We start from the raw sequence: 19,467 nt of genomic DNA, 5'->3' as shown, positions 1-19,467 counted from the left end.
AAACGAGACAGACAGGACATGCCTGCGGCTCGTGGAAAAGAGCTAGGGCTTTGAGTCCTCATAAGGACCGCAATACACGGGAGCTCTTCGAGGCTTATGAGATAAAAAAAACGTAGGTGCGTAAGCGGCCCGTCGGTTACACTTGGTGATCGAGACGCGCAACTTCTACACGCGAGATTGCGACTGAAGCGTTCACGTGACCCTGTTTGGCCAATTACCTGATGTCTCTTAAGTGCACTCATTAGAGAGGAAGCTGTTGCGTGTCGGCAGCTTCAGACTAATTCATTCCCCTGTCTTTTCATACTTCATCTCTTTATTTATTTATTTATTTATTTATTTATTTATTTATTTATTAGTGAAACGTACATCGCCCAAGTGGGCATTATTGTAGGGGGGTTAGAAAGGAAAAACACAGTCTTACAGTAAAAAAATGGCACACATATGCGCAGAAATGCCTGCGTATTCACGAAAAGCACACATATTGTAGTGATGAACAAAAAGCATCGGCTGGAAGATCAACAACACACGCATCCAAATTATTCCATTCACGAGTAGTGAAAGGAAAAAAAGAATTGGCGAAGACACCGGTACGACAGCTGATCTCGCGGATTTTTTTTGAATGATCATTTCTATGTGTCACGTAGTATGGTCTCAATATGTATAAACTCTTTTTGATGCGAATTTCGTTACAAAAGATCGAATGGAAAAACTTAATTCGCAAGAATTTTCTGCGCTGCTCAAGAAGTTTCCATCCTAAGTTGCCTTTACTACAGGTAACACTGGAGTTAAAGTTATAATTGTCGCTGACAAAGCGTGCAGCGCGGTTTTGTATGCGTTCAAGTTTATAGATTAGAGTTTGACCATGAGGATCCCATACTGGACAGGCATATTCAAGGATAGGTCGGACATTTGTAACATACAAAGCTTCTTTCAGATTTTTTGGGGCAGACTTGAAATTGCGTTTAATAAAGTTTAACACACCGTTGGCTTTGCCAGTTACATAACTTATATGCTTATTCCAAGATAAATCGGCAGAAAAGTATACACCAAGGTATTTACAATGTTCAACACGGTCCAGTTGTGCTCCTGACAAGCTGTAGGATGAGTGAAAAGGTTTGCGTTTTCTGGTAAAACTAAGAAAACAACACTTTTTTACATTCAAACACATCTTCCATTTCTCACACCACCTCACCACAGTGTCGAGATCACGTTGTAAAGCACAAATATCGTCCATACTGTGTATTGATGTATAAATAACACAATCATCTGCGTACAGCCTCACGTTCGATGTTAGCGTCTCTGATAAATCATTAATATAGGCCAGAAAGAGCAAACGACCCAACACCGAACCCTGTGGCACCCCGGAAGTTACGCTGACGTATGAAGAAGACGAACCATTTACTCGGACGGACTGTTTTCTAGAAGATAAATAATCCCTCAACCAACCAAGAACAGATGCAGGCAGACCTAAAAAAGATAATTTATGTAATAAAAGAGCATGGGGAACGGTGTCAAACGCTTTCTGAAAGTCTAAAAATACCGAATCGACTTCATAACCTTTATCACATGAACTGAAAACATCATAAGAAAATTCGCACAGTTGTGTAACACATGACAGACCAGACCTAACAGCATGCTGAACTGTACAGAAAAAATTATTCGTTTCCAAGTGCTTTATAATACCGCTATATATAACGTGTTCAAGAGTTTTACACCATACGCTGGTCAATGAAATTGGCCTGTAGTTGGCCACATTATTTTTATTTCCAGACTTTGGTATCGGCACAACATTTGCTAGCTTCCATTCAGATGGCAGTTTCTGATCTTCAAGCAATTTTGAAAATAAGACAGCTAAAAAGGGCGCTAGAGCTCTTGCACACCTCTTCAATACGTGATTAGAAATAGCATCAGGTGCCGGAGCCGAGTATGGTTTAAATCGTTCTAGCAGAGCGCACACACCACTAGCGGAGATAACAATATTGTGACGGAGGCGAGATGTGGATTTAAAAGATATTTATGCCAGTGAATCGGCAGCCAATACAATATGGCTGATGAGCACCACGCGCAAGCGCTTCACGTTTTCTCGTCTTCTTTATCTTCGGAGAGCCCATGTCGCACCGTAACATCACTCTCCCGCGGCGGAAGCGCCGTCGCGGCGCTTGTTATGGCGACGAAGAGCTAGCAGAGCAATACGGTTTCAGTCGGGAAACGTGCACAACATCCGTCTGGAGTGAGGAGGTCGAAGAGGCTTTGTCCAGGGGTGCGATCTCATAGTTGACGTCGCTGAGTTGGCGGAGTACTTTATAGAGGCAATTGTAACGGCAGAGAAGCTTCTCTGATAAGCCGACCTGGCGGCATGGTGACCAGAGGAGTACCAGAGATCCCGGTGTGAAGTGAACGCTTCGATGTCGGCTATCATAACGATATTTTTGGTGTTCTTGCGACAAACACAGTCGGTCACGGGCGAGCTGACGAGCTGCATGGGCTCGAACAAGGACGTCGCCGGCGTATGCAGTAGACAAGGGTCTGGACGAAGGAAGCAGAGTGTCGAATGGTAACGCTGGATGTCGGCCAAATAGCAAATAGAACGGAGAATAACCAGCTGTGTCATGTCGTGAAGAGTTATAAGCAAAGGTGACAAATGGGAGTGCGTTGTCCCAGTCGCGGTGATCTGACGAAACGTACATGGAGAGCATCTGAGTAAGCGTGCGGTTGAGACGCTCGGTCAATCCGTTCGTCTGTAGATGATAAGCTGTCGTGAGCTTGTGCTGTGTGGAGCAGGCACGGAGGATGTCATCCACGACACGTGACAGGAAGTACCGCCCTCGATCAGTAAGTAGCTGCCGAGGGGCGCCATGATGTAGAATGACGTCGTACAACAGAAAGTCAGCGACGTCGGTGGCGCAACTTGTAGGTAGTGCTCGAGTGATGGCAAAGCGTGTGGCGTAATCGGTGGCGACAGCAACCCATTTATTGCCCGAGGTAGACGTGGGAAAAGGGCCTAGTAGGTCAAGTCCAGCACGGAAGAATGGCTCCGTAGGTATGTCAATGGGGTGTAGGTGGCCAGAAGGCAGCACAGAGGGGCGCTTTCGGCGTTGGCAGTGGTCACAAGAAGCGACGTAGCGAACCACAGTGCGGTACATGCCGGGCCAGAAAAAGCGACGTCGCACGCGATCGTATGTACGAGAGACACCAAGGTGGCCGGCTGTCGGTACATCGTGGAGTTGTTGCAGAACACTGTCGCGTAGATGGCGAGGTAGCACAAGAAGTAGTTCCGGGCCATCGGCGTTGAAGCTACGACGGTACAAAATGTTGTCGTGCAGTTCGAACAGGCGAACAGAAGGGTCTGGTGATGGGGACGTTAGACGGTCGATGATGGCCAGTAACGATGGGCCCCGTCGCTGTTCGGTGGCGATGTCAACCAAAGCGCGGATGGAGAGCACGCAGGGGTCCGAGTCAAGGTCAGTTAGCTCGGGCGCTTCAACCGAATGACGGGACAAACAGTCTGCGTCTCTGTGCAGTCGCCCCGACTTGTAATGAACCACAAACGAATATTCCTGGAGAAGGAGTGCCCAGCGACCGAGACGTCCCGACGGGTCCTTCAGTGATGAGAGCCAGCAGAGAGCGTGATGGTCCGTGACCACGGAAAAAGTTCGGCCATACAGTTAGGGCCTGAATTTGGTCACGGCCCACACTAAAGCCAGGCATTCACGCTCAGTGATGGAGAACTTCCGTTCGGCGGGCGAACGAACACGGCTGGCGTAAGCAATTACTCTATCCTTGCCGTGCTGCCGTTGGCCCAAGACTGCCCCGATTCCATGGCCACTGGCATCGGTCCGAAGCTCTGTATGCGACGCAGGGTCGAAATGGGCCAGTATTGGCGGTGTAGTCAGCAGATGGATAAGGGCAGAAAAAGAGTTCGCTTGCTCGGCGCCCCATGTGAAGGAAACGTCCTTTTTTAAAAGATCAGTAAGTGGGCGAGCGATGCCAGCGAAGTTGCGGACAAAGCGACGAAAATAGGAACATAATCCTACGAAACTGCGGACGTCCTTGGTTGAGCATGGCATAGGGAATTCTTGCACTGCTCGCACTTTGTCGGGGTCCGGTTGGACACCAGCAGCACTCACAAGGTGACCGAGTATGGTAATTTCGCGCCGTCCGAAACGGCACTTTGCCGAATTCAGCTGGAGAGCGGCTCGTCGAAAAACATCCAGAACGGCAGACAGACGTGTGAGGTGGCTGTCAAACGTAGGCGAATAGACGATAACATCGTCTAAGTGACATAAACAGATGGACCACTTATATCCTCGGAGCAGAGAGTCCATCATGCGTTCGAAAGTTGCCAGGGCATTGCAAAGTCCAAACGGCATGACCTTGAACTGGTAGAGACCATCGGGCGTAACGAAGGCGGTTTTTTCGCGGTACATGGGGTCAACGGAAATTTGCCAATAGCCGGACCGAAGGTCGATAGATGAAAAATATTGGGCGCCATGGAGGCAGTCGAGGGCGCCATCGATCCGAGGCAAAGGGTAGACGTCTTTATGAGTGACCTTGTTTAAATTGCGATAATCAACACAAAAGCGCCATCTCCCATCCTTCCTTTTGACGAGCACGACTGGGGAGGCCCACGGGCTGGACGACGGCTCTATGACGTCTTTAGTAATCATTTTGTCGACTTCGCGCTGAATTACTTGACGTTCCTGTTGAGATACGCGATATGGACGCCGGCGTGTAGGAATGGCGTGACCAGTGTTGATCCGGTGAGTAACGACAGATGTTTGGCCCAGAGGGCGGTCGTCGAAGTAAAAAATGTCACGATAGGACGCAAGCAGATGATGGAGATCTGTAGCTTGCGCTGGGGTTAGATCGGGAGCGATCATCTTGTCAATGTCGTCAACAGGCAGCGTGGAATTAGCATCACGAGAAGATGACACAACATGGGCGTCTAGAGCGGCAATTTGGCAATTATCAAACGGCGAGATGGTGGCCAAAGACAAGCCTTGTGGAATAACTTGAGTCATCAGGCTGATGTTGAGAAGAGGGATGGCCACTGTATTATCAACCACAGAAACAATAGTGTGAGCAAGAGCGACGTCTCGGGCCATCAGTACGTCAAGAATAGGAGACACGAGGTAGTCACCATCGGGCACATCGCGTCAAGATGACAAGGCGACGTACGTAACAGCTTGTGGTGGCAAGCGGGCGTGATGGCGAGAGCGTAAGCGCGGAGGGAGGTCGGCTGGCAAATCGGCAAGCTGCGGCAACTCGAGTTGAACAGAACCTGTCGCACAATCAATGAGTGCAGAATGACTTGACAGAAAATCCAAGCCAAGGATGAGGTCGTGGGGGCACTGCTCAATGACGGCAAATTGAACTGATGTAGGATGACCGGCTATACAAATACGGGCGGTGCACATCCCTTGAACGGCAGGAGTGCCTCCATCGGCGACGTGGAGTGTGCTGGAAGCGGCAGGCGTGAGTACTTTATGCAGGCGGCGGCGTAGGTTTGCGCTCATTACGGAAATGTGAGCTCCAGTATCGATAAGGGCTGAAATAGGCACACCATCAACGTCAACGTCTAGTAAACTTCGTCTCGTCAAAAGCGTCAAGAGAGGATTTGTGGAGGAAGTCGACAATGCAGCGTCACCTCCGGGCGCTGCACTGTTTAGTTTTCCGGATAGGCAGGAGCAGGATTAAACGGGGATGACGGCCGGCGATTCTGCGGCGAGCGAGACGACTGGCGACGGTGTGGAGGCGAGCGTGACTGATGACCATGCCGCGATGGTGAGCGGCTGCCGAACCGTGGGTAGACGTAGGGGGAAGAAAACTGGGTCGGAGGTGTGAAGCGGGTGCTGTCCTGTCGGCGGTATGGGGCAGACGACGTCCGAGGTGGCGAGGACCAGCGAGTATCGCAGTAACGGGCTACATGGCCAATACGATGGCAGTGAAAACAAATTCGTCGATTGTCGGCAGTCCTCCAAGCAGCAGGGTCGCGAGAGCGGGCCGGAAACCGCTGCTCGGGATAGGACGATGGTGGACGCCATGAAGTTTGCTGTGGGCTAGTCACAGTGCACACAGGGTGAATGCCTATGCTGGCGAGTTCCTGACGGACGATGGCTTGGACCATGGGCGCAGTGATCGGCGTTGTATAACCGGCACCGGTGTAAGCTGGAGCAGGGGCCATGGCTTCAAGTTCGCGGCGTACGATTCGAGTGACGTGATCTGGGGAAACTGGAGCTTGCGGTTGCGTTCTCGTGCGATCTTCGCAAGACGACGTTGCAGCCGTGTTGGGAAGTCGGGCAAACACGCTGTCAATGCGCCGGCTCTTAGCTTGATCAAAGCGCCGGCACTCCTTTATAATGGCGTCCACTGTGGAGTAATTCTTGCATATTAGACGATTGAAGGCGTCGTCAGCAATCCCCTTAAGAATATGCCCAACTTTGTCGGCCTCCGGCATCCCGGCATCGGCTTTGCGACACAATGAGATCACATCTTCTATGTACGAGACGTACGATTCTGTGGATGTCTGCGCCCGAGATGCGAGCATTTTGTTCGCGGCCATCTTTCGTCCTACGGGCTTCCCAAACAAGTCCAACTTTTTCTGTTTGCACGTTGCCCAACTCCCGAGTTCAGTCTCATGGTTCTCATACCACACTTTGGCAGTTCCCTTGAGGTAAAACATCAGGTTGGCCAGCATTAGAGTCGGGCCCCAGCGGTTGCGAGTACCCACATGTTCGTACTCTGCCAGCCAATCCTCAACGTCCGCCTCACCGGGATCGCCGGAACCGCTAAACGCGCCAGGATCCCGCGGTTGTTCCAGCGCGACCGTTGTTGTCGCAGGTGCAGATGCAGCCGCCGCGTCATCTTCATCCTGCGAGACACCGGGTGCAGATGAAGACGCCGTATCTTCCGCCATAGTTGCAGAAAAGCTCCTTAAACGACGGCCGCTGCGGAGTTCCGTTGCGAGGCGTGTCGTACCCTGCACCTCCACCAAATGTGACGGAGGTGAGATGTGGATTTAATAGATATTGTGAGCATTCTTCATACTTGCCATCTTCTCACCTGTATATACTCATCATCACCGCTTGGGTCTGAGTAGTGGGGCTCAGGCTCGAGGGCAATAAAGAAGAGTCTTGCGGCCTGAACGTTGTCTCACAAGTGGTGGATTGTGCTGTCCGGTCCCTCAGTCCTCTGGCTCTACTGGTGCCCCTACGACTTCCGCTACAACACACCCCTGGAGCTCCGTTCAGGTCGCCGTTTGCACCAACAGACCTCAGCAATGTCGCAAGACGAGCGCTCCAACCCTGGCGCATCTACGACGCCTGCCCCAACGGGAATTCCTTCTTGTTTGGTCACCACACCCCAGAAGGATCCACCGGTGTTCGCTGGCCTTCGTGGGGACGATGTTGAAGACTGGCTGGAGCAGTATGAGCGCGTGAGTGCACTCAACCACTGGGACGACTCTGCCAAACTCACTCGCGTCGCCTTCTACCTTACGGGTGTAGCCAAGACTTGTTTTTTTAACCACGAGCTGGACTTCGTGGATTGGACCTCATTTAAACACCAGTTGCGGCAGATTTTCGCGAACCCTTCAATCCGCTCAGACATCGCCAAAAAGAAGTTAGCCGAGCGTGTTCAGCAAACCGGCGAGTCCTACACTTCTTACATAGAAGATGTCCTCGCCCTTTGTCGCCGCGTGAACAACTCAATGACGGAGAATGACAGGGTCCGCCACCTGCTCAAAGGCATTGGGGCTGCGGCATTCAATGCCCTTGCGGTGCAGAACCCCACTACAGTCTCAGAAGTCGTCGCCACGTGTCAGCGCCTTGATGAACTCCATCTACTACGTCTGCAGCCTGACACAACTCATCTGAGCGCAACCAATGACAGCGAGCTACGCGCGTTGATTCGTTCCATCATACGTGAGGAGCTTCAAGCACAAGCTATGTCTTGCCCACTTGAGCTCCGTACGACGTCTTCTGGCAGCAGCCTCCGCAACATCGTCAGGGAAGAACTTGTTGCCATGACGTGTGCGGAAGTTCCCAGGCATGACCCTCTACCTACGCCAACTTACGCCCAGGTTGCAGCTTTCGCACCTCCTCAACAGACACAACCCCACGCGACCACAATGCACGGTTCGGTGAATGTTCTGTCACCACGAACGTCGCTTCCCCCTGCCAACGCCTGGCGCCCTCCTCGGCCAGTTTGCTATTATTGTGGAGTCCGTGGCCATATTTCCAGGTTTTGCCGACGCCGTCAACAGGACGAAAGACGGGGCTACGACTCCTATGAAAGAGACGAGTTCCGTGCTGCGGTACCGCAACATGGTCGTTCCTACCAAGGTTATGAACGTCGCTCACCATCTCCGCAGAGCCTCGACGGTGCCGGTGCTTCTCGTTTCCCCCGTCGCCGCTCTCCGTCACCGATGCGCCGCTCGTCTTCTCCCCTTCGACCATCTAATTCGTCCCCGGTCCATCGCCCGGAAAACTAAATAGTGCAGCTTCGGGAGGGAAAGCTGCATCATTCGGGCTATGTGAAACTCCTCCGCAGCGGCCTTCAAATGTACTGTTGGTATGTGTTGAAGGTGTATGGACTCAGGCATTGGTAGACACGGGTGCAGCGCTTTCCGTCATTAGTATTGAACTGTGTTCACGCTTGCGAAAAGTAAAAACGCCGTATACTGGACCTCCCCTTCGGTGTGCCAATGAAGTTCTTGTTCAGCCCGTTGGTGTGTGCACAGCGCGAGTTTTCATCGATGGCATACTTCATCACATTCAGTTTCTCGTGCTGTCGTCATGTACCCACGAACTTATCTTAGGATGGGACTTCTTTCTTCAGCGTCGGCCGTAATATCTTGTCATCAGCGAGTAGTTCATATGACGGACACGGAATTTTCATCTGATGACGATGCTCGAAAACTGCGTTTGGTCACGGCGGCCGATTGCTCCATTTCACCTGGCAATGAGAATGTTGTGACATTGACGTCTGATACCATCCTTAATGGTGACGTGTTTCTCGCTCCATGCGATCGCTGGATATCTGGTGGCATTGTAATTGCGCCTAGCTTGGTCAGGTTTCATGACAGCCGAGCGTTGGTCACAGCACGCAACACTACATCTCGGCCATTTCTTCTGTCCCAAGGTACCGTTGTGGCCTGCTTTGCTGACACTGAACCTCTTGCCCTGACGCCTCTTCACGCAGATCCACCACTCTCGCCTGCTGCTAATGATGATCATGCGACGACCACAGCGTTAACTGCCACCATCAATCCTGATCTCCCTGCGGCGCAGAAGGAAGATCTCTTCGCACTGCTTCGAAAACACAGTGCTTCCTTCGACGTCCACTCCAAGTTTCTGGGGCGCACTTCCGTCGCAGTGCACCGCATCGAAACCGAGGGCAATTCGATCGTACGCCGCCGACCATACCGCGTGTCTTCCGCAGAGCGCAAGATCATCGAGGACAACGTCACTGACATGCTGAAACGCGACATCATTCGGCCATCGTCCAGTTCTTGGTCGTCGCCTGTTGTCCTGGTCCGGAAGAAGGACGGCTCGGTACGATTTTGTGTCGATTATCGGGCACTTAATAAGATCACGCGCAAAGACGTATATCCGATGCCGCGAATTGATGATGCCCTCGACTCCCTCCAGGGCGCTGAATATTTCTCAAGTCTCGATCTCCGGTCAGGGTACTGGCAAATACCTATGCACGAAGCGGACAAGGACAAGACGGCCTTTGCAACGCCCGATGGCCTCTATGAGTTTAATGTAATGCCCTTCGGTTTATGCAACGCTCCGGCAACGTTTGAGCGTATGATAGACACAGTTCTTCGTGGTCTTAAGTGGAAAACCTGCTTATGTTATCTGGATGACATTGTCATTTTTTCTTCCACTTTCCGTCAGCATCTTGAGCGGCTGGACGAAGTTTTGACGTGCATTTCTAACGCTGGGCTTCAACTTAATACTAAAAAATGTCATTTCGCCAGAAAGAACATCATAGTGTTGGGCCACCTTGTTAGTAAAGATGGCGTGCGACCGGATCCTGACAAAGTGACTGCTGTGACACGTTTTCCTCGCCCCGAAAATCACAAGCAATTACGCAGTTTTCTGGGCCTAGCGTCTTATTTTCGCCGCTTTATCCGCGACTTCGCGTCCATCGCGTCGCCACTACACAAGCTACTGACGTCGGGCACAGCCTTCACTTGGACGAACGATTGCGACATCGCTTTTGACACGCTCAAGGCGGCGCTGACATCTGACCCCGTCCTCTGTCACTTCGATGAGCATGCCCCTACTTGTCTCCACACCGACGCTAGCGGCCATGGCATCGGTGCCGTCCTCCTACAGCGTGATGAAGCAGGTCGAGAGCGAGTTGTCGCCTACGCCAGCCGCGCACTCACGACTGCTGAACAAAACTACTCGATCACGGAACAGGAATGCTTGGCTGTAATTTGGGCCGTACAAAAATTCCGCCCATATCTTTACGGACGCCATTTTACCGTAATTACAGACCACCACGCTTTATGCTGGTTGTCATCGCTAAAGAATTTGTCCGGTCGCCTCGGCCGCTGGGTGCTCCGGCTTCAAGAGTACACATTTGACGTTCTGTATAAATCTGGGAAAAAACACCAAGATGCCGACGCCCTCTCTCGTTGCCCCCTCCCATTACCATCTTCTCTGAGCATGCCTCTTCATTGCTCGTCCCATGATGATGAGGCTACGCATCCGCTTACGTTGTCGGCACTAGCGGCTGCTGGCACTCTGTCTTCCAATCGCTACGCTCAGTTGGCCTCCTGTCAACAGCAAGATCCATACTGCCTTCGCATTGTTCAACGCCTCTGCGGAAAGTCTCCACCACCTAATGCCAGGTTGCGCCGACAACTCAGGCAATTCAAGCTTGAAAACGACGTGCTGCACCGATACGTTTACAATGATGATGGACACCGTTGGGTTCCCGTTCTTCCACGTTCGCTTCGTGCGCAGGTCCTTGAGGCCTTTCACGACGACCCATCTGCTGGCCACTTGGGATTCTGCAAAACATACAGCCGCCTTAGGAGCCGCTTCTTCTGGCCTGGCCTCTCCACTTCTGTTGCCAAGTACGTCTCTTCTTGCACCCTATGTCAACGGCGCAAGCGGCCGACTTCCGCTCCTGCTGGCTTGCTACAACCAATCCCATGTCCCGAGGAACCTTTTGCCATTGTTGGAATGGATCTAGTCGGACCTCTTCCTGTAACGTCTGCAGGATATCGCTGGATCGTGACAGCGGTTGACCATCTCACACGGTACGCAGAGACCGCTCCTCTGCGCTCTAGTTCTGCCTCTGACGTGGCCACCTTCTTTCTCGAAGCCATCGTCTTGCGTCATGGTGCGCCCCGCGTCCTATTAAGCGATCGCGGCAAGAGTTTTCTATCCACAGTTATACAAGAGATGCTTAAAACTTGTGGCACAGTTCACAAGACAACATCAGCATACCACCCTCAAACCAATGGCATCACAGAGCGATTCCACCGCACGCTAATTGATATGATATCTATGTATATCAGCCCAGCTCACGACAACTGGGACACGATATTGCCATTTGTGACGTTTGCTCACAATACCGCCGTCCAACGCACTACTGGGTATTCACCGTTCTACCTCGTTTATGGCCGTTCGGCGACATTCACCATTGACGCTGCATTCTTAAGCACTCCAAGTGACAATTCTACAACCCTAACCGAGCAGTTCGTTTCGAGGCTTCAAAAATGTCGGCAACTTGCTCGGCTCAGCACAGAAGCCAGTCAACACGATCGCAAACAGCGGTACGACAGCTCCCATCGTGACGTCTCTTTCCGTCCTGGCGACGAAGTGCTCCTTTGGACGCCTACTCGTGTTCCCGGGTTGTGTGAAAAGTTCCAGTCGCGATTCATTGGACCCTACATAATTAATGAACAAACATCCCCTGTAAACTATCGTGTCACCCCAGTTGAGGCTTCTTCCGACCGTCGCTGCCGTGGTTCAGAGATAGTCCACGTTTCCCGTCTGAAGCCCTTCGTTCGACGTCTCTACCCAGTCTAAGTCGCGGCCAGGCTGGCCGCTTCGGCGCACGGGGAAATTAGTGTGAGCATTCTTCATACTTGCCATCTTCTCACCTGTATATACTCATCATCACCGCTTGGGTCTGAGTAGTGGGGCTCAGGCTCGAGGGCAATAAAGAAGAGTCTTGCGGCCTGAACGTTGTCTCACAATATTTATGCCAGTGAATCGGCAGCCAATACAATATGGCTGATGAGCACCACGCGCAAGCGCTTCACGTTTTCTCGTCTTCTTTATCTTCGGAGAGCCCATGTCGCACCGTAACATATTATCCATAGGTTCCAATCCCTGTGGTGTCGTATATGGCATTTCGCCTTGAAATGGTTCAGAAAACACAGATTGAAAAATATCGATTTAAGCAGGCTGCCTTCTCTGCATCTTCCGAAAAGGTTGTTTCACCACCAGTCAAGTCCGGAATGCCAACAGAGTCCACCGTATTCGACTTCACATACTTCCATACCTCGTTGGGATTAGTAATCAGCTTTCTTTCCAGGGAAACAAAAAAAGCTATCTTTCGCTTCTCTTAATTGTTTCTTTAACATTCGACTTAACTCGGCGAGTTTTTCTTGAACATCAGCAGTTCTTGATGAACGGAAACCCTTGAAGTGCGATTCTTTTTATTATTTACTTTCTTAGGCTCGCGGTAATCCAAGGTTTATCAGCTCTTCGTTTCCCGGAGATAACCTTGGAAGGTACATGACCACTGACAAAATTAACAAGCTCGGTTTTAAAGAGCTCCCAAAGACTGCTGATGTTCATGATCGAAGAACACTCTTGGAACTCAGTGAAAAACGAAGTAAGATTGGATGATATCGCTTCATAGTTACCGTTTACATAAAAATAAATTGTTCGCGGTGACATTCTCTTTAACTTTAGTTTTGGGCAAACCAAACTACCAACAACTATCTCATGATCACTAATCCCCGTCATCATTGTAACTGACTTTATGAAGGTGGGATGATTACAAAAAACATGGCTGATCCCTCCGTCATAGGAATCGGTATAACACGAAAGTTAAACGTGTCTTCACAGAAGTAGTGCTTATTGTGTAGTGATGTATGAGAGCTTGTACAATGTCTATTCGTGTTTGGCAGCGATAGCACCGTTTGACGTGGATGCACCCATGTTGACAGCATGTCTCTATCGCGACGACTAACGCCCATGATCATTATTAAACCGTTCTGGTAGCTGACGATGTGATATTTGGACACAGCGAATCGTGAATCCCGCGTAAGGATGATATCAACAAGCTCATAATCAACACTGGTACCCGGTATGCGCTTCTTCAAAGCGTCGTCAATTAAGGAGAGAAACGGCACGGTGTGCGCTTTCTAGTAATGGGTAGCCGACGCCTGTGCTCATGCATACATAACACACACTGCGCTTCAGCAACACGGGAGGTAGTAGTGTGAGCCGCAAACGCGTGTGTCCCGCTGGCCTCTGTCTCGCAGGCGCGGCTCTCGCTCCACCAAGGCACGACATTCGCCCGTCGAAATCGCGTCCTTTCTGCAACGCGTATTGCAGCAGTTTTGTTAGTCGGTGCTCTCGCAATTGAAGCAGTCGGCCGCGGAGAAATCCCGTTGGTGCACGTGGAAGCTGCACTACTCCGATGAGCCGACGCACGCTAACACGAAGCCAAAGGCAAAGAACGTAACTGCGTCAAGCGTGCCTCGGCGACGCCAGCGCGGCCAGTCTACCTCTCTGGTATCGAGACGCTTTAAACATTACCTCCGATATCGCGTGCAATCTCGGAGGAAGCGCTAGTAAGTGTCGAACGTGAAGCATTACTTCTTTTCACACATCACAGACGGCGGCACCACCCCGCTCCGCCCGCCGCGAAAGAGAATGTGTGAAAGATATAAGGCGCGTTCGCGCCGTGTCTAGCGTCTTCCGAGTTAGCTTACTTGGTAGCGCGTCGGGCGCTTGCCGTCGCGGCCGCAACGTCGTGGGTTCGATTCCCAGCTGGGTATATTTTTCTTGGTTTTTTTCTTTCTCACCCGTTGGCGTCCATTTTATCAACGTCATATCCGTGACGGATGTACTTGGTGAACCCCGGCATAAAACACTTTCGTGTTAAAAAACAAGATCTAGTATGTTAGCACATAGCCCACTGTACCTTGTGGGAGAAGCAACAAATTGATGTAATGCGTGTTCTCTAATGAGCTCCTCAAGTGCCAAGTACGGGCCCGACCGCGAGCGCAAGACGGGAACATTACTTATCCAGTCAACATCAGGAAGGTTAAAATCCCCTCCTAGTAAAATATATTCAGTTCTTAACGTAGCCAGTGCTTCAGACAAAGCTTCCAATGGTTGCGCATTGTTGGAGTTAGGCGGCCGATAAAAAAACGCCAGGCCTGCGCTGAAACCGCAGCACAGTCACAGCGAAAGCTGGAAGAGAGGCGTTTCTAGAGCCCCGTAAGCTCTCTTGGGGCTACAATACAAGTACACTAGAAAGGTACCCACTACGCCATAAATCACAATTTTTGTGAAGTTGGGAAGCACCTACAAGGCATTATTCGTCATTCTGGCGATAAACGAGGCACCAACTACACGTCTGTAAGGCATAATGTGCACTTTGTTGACGAGACGACTGATGACAATGAAGAATTATGGCTCAGCCCTTTGTAATGGGTTGGAATCTTTAAACACCCACCAGTTATGTAATTTGCGTTGGGCGACTCCTGGTCGCTATTTCCCTCTCCCGTCATGCTGTATAACATACGTTGACGTGGGAGAGAGACGGGGGGGGGGCGAAGTACATTACTGAGACCCCGAGGAAATGGATCATGCGCTTATGGGCTTCCTTGGCAACCAATACAAGTGCACTTGCGAGGAACCCACTACGCTATAAATCATTGTAATTTTACTGAGACCCCGAGGAAGTGGATCATGAGCTTATGGGCTTCCTTAGCAACCAATACAAGTGCACTTGCGAGGAACCCACTACGCTATAAATCATTGTAATTTTTTAGATGTAGGGCAGCAGGCACTGTGGCATTTTCCGTCATTCTACGGAGAGCGTTGGTACCTGCTAAACGCATGTAAGGCATTATGCGCACTTTGTTGATGCTGTGGCTGATGACGATGAATTATGCCAGAGCCCTTTGTAATGGGTTTGAAGCATTCAACAACCTACTCGTTGCGCAATTCGCATTGTGTGACGCCTGGTTACAGAATTCGCGTTGTGCGACGCTTGTTGCTTATTTTACTCTTCTACCACGGTATATTGCATATGCTAATATGGTTCCTTCCCGACATGAAGCCTGTATAGGACTTTTTTGCAAAGCAGTTTCAAGCACCGGCATGGCTCAGAGGTTGAATACTGGGCTCCCACGCAGAGGGCCCAGGTTCGAACCTCGTTCCATCCTGGAATTTTTTTCGTATTTCGCTTTTTTTTTCTTATTTCGAGCGATACTGGTTACGGACACCGGCGGCGCGGCGGCGGCGGCGGCGGACAACTACGGCGCCAAAAACGGCCGGTGGAACGATCTCATAACAGCTTTCGCTGTAAAACAGCCCACCGCAACGTGTTGCGCTTGTGACAGCTCAATTTTACACCACACTGCTCCATGCTGAAGGCTGGTAAGTGATACCGACACGCTTTTTAATCTGTTATCAACCAATATGAAAACGCCCCCGCCGCGCGCATCGCGATCTTTGCGATAGACATTCATATGTGAAGGAAAAACTTCTGCGTTGTAAATACTGTCGTCAAGCCACGACTCGGTGCCTAAAATTATATCGGCATTCGTAGTAGCTACAAGGTCTGAAAACGCATCCCTCTTATTTCTTATGCTCCGACAGTTTACAACGACGAAGACCAGTTCTCGCTGATCGTGCCCTTGGCATTGAACAGAAGGCTTTGATTGTTATTGTTATCTCTTCGGCGTCCCACAATATTACTCATACTGCACCTACTGTGGACGGAAGCCCACAGTGTATCGCTGCACCTGGGCATGTCCACATCCACCGGGCTACCCCCTATTCATTCGCCCTGACATCCCTCCTGGGCGACTGCGATGACTAGCTCAGAGCCAGAGGAGCAGCGTCGGCTGAACCAGCGGACACGTGGACTGGCGCGAGCCAATAGGGCCCTGAACTGAGGGATCCTCCCTATGACGATCTCTCACCCTTATACATATAAAGGTTTCTCTCACTTTCTCTCTGTCTCTTTCACACAGTGAGAGTCATTGTGGAATGAGTTACTGTACATATGTTATCTTTCTTTCCATAAAATTCAAGTTGTAATTCTGCGCACGTGCTGTCTTCTCGTCTTCTAGTGTCCTTGTTTCTAGCGCAGTGAAAAGCAGTTCAAGATTAACTTCCACCAACTGACCCAACTTGGCGCCCAATTAGAGTCCCGTTAAGTCAAATGATACATACTCGAGTGACCTCATTCATTGGATCGCCTACTAAAGGGTATGTCCGTGCGCCATTCCGGCACTTGGCAGCAACGGTTGCGGCAGCAAGCGATTCTGTCCTGATACTTTGTACAGGCTTGTTGCCCTTGAAGTTGAGCATTTACTAATCGTTCTTTGCCACTGCATTGTTGCCACAAGTGTCTGTTGGGTACGTTTGAGAATGCTGTCGTGTGCTGAGCAACCGAAAGAAACAGCAAGGGTACGTGCCCAAATGTCATCAATGCCTTAGCACTTTCAACGGACCTACGAATCTTTAAAATGCATATTGATAAAATCTTGAAAAACAAAGTTCGTTAAGGATGAAAACGTGAAGCTTTCTTAACGACTAGCATCTCCGGAGCCGTATTCGCCTGAATAACTTAAGAGCGAAAGGCATTCTTGTCACGGAAGGTGAAAGCTGCCTTGCGGTACTACAATCCATTGGTGAGAAGGCAGGCTGTCCAGTCGTTCCTACCGACATTGAAATGGCTCATCGTGACAAAACAAAGAAAAACAAAAACACTATCGCGCAGACGCGCTGCGGTAGTCTAGATGATGTTGCCACGCGCGCTCCTTTTGCTTTGTTTATGTAACTGGTCCGTTACACGTATAATAACTGTCTTGCGCAAACCACGCCCGAATTTCACGTAACCTTCCAGATTTTAGGGGCGAAGCTCCTTGGGGCCTAGCCTTGTGGGCGTCCGTCATGCCACACAAATCCGAAACCGAAACTGAACACCTGCACAACGAAAAACGGAAACGAAATAAAGGAAAAACGGAATCCAGAACTCAAGACGATATAGGAATTATAAGTTGCGATTACGACTACGATTATGAAATCTTAGATGACAGTCATACGCTGCACTCAAAACACCCTTGAAATATCTTACTGAAATGAAATGGAATAAGAATTAAAGGCACTATGGTCCGAAAATCAACAAATCTCGCTATCACAATTCTGAAGGATGTGCACAGTGGGATGTGGAAGCTGTCGTGCCTACCAGTTTGACTATTGGCTCTCCATTTCACATATCATAAAGCAGTAATAACGAAGGTAAAACGGAATCTAGAAGTCAGGACAATATACGAATTCTAACAAGATGATCGAAATAAGAGCAAAGAGGAACCTAATATATACATAATATATACATATACATTATATGTATCCATATATATATATATATATATATATATATATATATATATATATATATATATATATATATATATATATATATATATATATATATATATATTATGCCACTTCATTCACATTCGCAGTGGCAACGCGCGAGTGACGTACGGTGACCTACCGGTACGATACCCAGTGCATCACCACTCGTCATGATTCACATTAGTGAAGATGCTGTGATTTTTCAAATACTGCTTATAGGTTTGAGCGCGCAAACGCGAACACTTGAGTTCATTCTGGAACTAGCACGGCCACCAGCGATAAGGCTGGAATGTTCGATGTCGCATGTCAAATTCCGACACACCCTCCCGCAGGGAAGATTATTGACAGCCGACGCTCTGTTCGTTGCTATCAGTATACGGCGTGTATAGCTTTTTTACTGTTTGACTGTCCGGCCACAAGTTCGGCCAAATAAAGAGTTTCATCTTGGACACGCCGACTGCTGTTTTTGTACATCCACCAGATGTCACGACCCCGTGACATCTGGTGGATGTGCTGCTCGTTTATGTCCCGGACGCCCCCGTCAAGCCGTGAACGCAGCCCACATTGCGAAGAAGACACCGACACCATCAGCGACAGTTGAGCCAGCCGCAGACTGAAAGGCCTACACCCAAAATGCGGACTCCTCCCGGACGAGCCAAGAGCCACGGCGACGAAGACAACAAGGACAATTACGGCCGCAGTGTCCCCCGCAGCGATTGTGATGCAGCTGCCCAGGGAGCCGCCGACGTTCCTCAAATCTGGCTAGAGATGTTTGAAAGGGTCTCGATATTTAACAACTGTTACTCCGACGACAAGTCGCGCCACGGGTACTTTTACCTGGGAGACGCAGCAAGATCCTGGTACGAGAAGCGTGAGTCCGCACTCCGAGACCGGGATCTCTTTCGGAGCACTCTTCTGTCGACGTTTACGAGAGTCGTCCAAAAGGAAAGGGCCGCGGCCTTGTGGCGACGCGGGCGCATCACCCGAAAGAAACCTTGGTCACCTTGACGGAAGAAATGAACCGACTGTTCCGCCATGCTGACCCCGACATGCTCGAGGTGAAGAAAGTCCGCTTCATCATGCGAGGAGACAAGCAAGAACTCCATGCTGGGCTGATGTGTAACCCCCCAAGACCGCCCAGGAATTCCTGACCGAAGCAACAACGATACTTGAAGTTATAAGGCGCGAATAAGACACAGACGAAGAATAGGAACACACACACACGGAGCGCCACTTCCAACATAGATGTATTTAGAAAGAGCACAGAACATATTTATACACCACGCGCGCAGTCATCGTGCCTCAATGCGCAGTCGCATTCGAGTAGCGTAACTCTTTTGGCGATAATGAAATGGAGGCAACGCTGACGCATAGATCACCTGATTCGATTATTTTCTTAGCCTCAATAATTAATCGTACTGACTTATCAGGACTTCGGCCGACTACCGCGCAGGCGCTAAAGTCCGGAACGCAATGACGATCCCGGCAGTGTATCGCGAGGTGGCCCTCTCTGCCATTTCTGACGTTATTATTATGCTGTCTTAGCCTGTCATTCAGGCACTGTTCGGTCAGGCCAACGTAACTTCTACCACACGACAAGGGGATCTCGTAGACCACGCCCTTCTGACAGCTTACATACTTGTTCTTGTGGTTGATAATGCAGGCCGGAGCTTTCCTGAGGAAAGGGTTAGTCATCTTGCAGACCCTGGAGAGTTTTAACGGGGCAGAGAAGACCACCTTTACATCAACATGATTGGCAATCTTTTTCAAATTCAAACCAACAAGCCCAGTCTGCCATTCTTACCACAACGATAAAGTC

This window comes from Rhipicephalus sanguineus, chromosome 7 (genome assembly GCF_013339695.2).
Source record: "Rhipicephalus sanguineus isolate Rsan-2018 chromosome 7, BIME_Rsan_1.4, whole genome shotgun sequence".
Taxonomy (NCBI): Eukaryota; Metazoa; Arthropoda; class Arachnida; order Ixodida; family Ixodidae; genus Rhipicephalus; species Rhipicephalus sanguineus.
This window is presented reverse-complemented; position numbering follows the sequence as displayed.